Source organism: Octodon degus, unplaced genomic scaffold (assembly GCF_000260255.1).
Source record: "Octodon degus isolate 3935 unplaced genomic scaffold, OctDeg1.0 scaffold00012, whole genome shotgun sequence".
In the NCBI taxonomy this organism is placed as follows: Eukaryota; Metazoa; Chordata; class Mammalia; order Rodentia; family Octodontidae; genus Octodon; species Octodon degus.
Window position 1 is genome coordinate 1,007,153 of NW_004524588.1, and position 575 is coordinate 1,007,727.

Genomic DNA, 575 nt, shown 5'->3' on the forward strand with positions numbered 1-575 from the left:
TATAAAGCAAATCTTAATGGACATGAAAAATCTAATATCCAAGACCACAAACTTAACAGGAGACCTTAACACCCCATTACCCAAAAAGATAGGTCAACCAGACAAAAACTTAACAAAGAAATAACACAACTGAGAAAGAGCTTGAAACAAATGGACTTGAATGACATATACAGAGTGTTCCACTCAAACACAGCTGAATACACATTTTTCTCACTTGCACAAGGATCATTTTCTAAAATGGACCACATGCTGATAATTAGGCCATGCTTAAGTGTAGGTAAGAAAACAGAAATTATCCCATGCACATTATCTGACCACAGTGCAATGAACCTGGAAATAAATGACAAAAGAAACCAGAAAAAATCCCTAAATACATGGAAATTAAATTACACCCTACTTAGCAACTAATTGGTCACAGATGAAATTAAGCAAGAAATTCAACAATATCGACAAGTGCAACTTATCAGAATTTATGGGATATGATCAAAGCAGTTCTCAAAGAGAAATTCATAGCTGTGAACTCACACATTAGGAAAACAGAACAGGAACAAATAAATACCCTAATGCTGCACCTT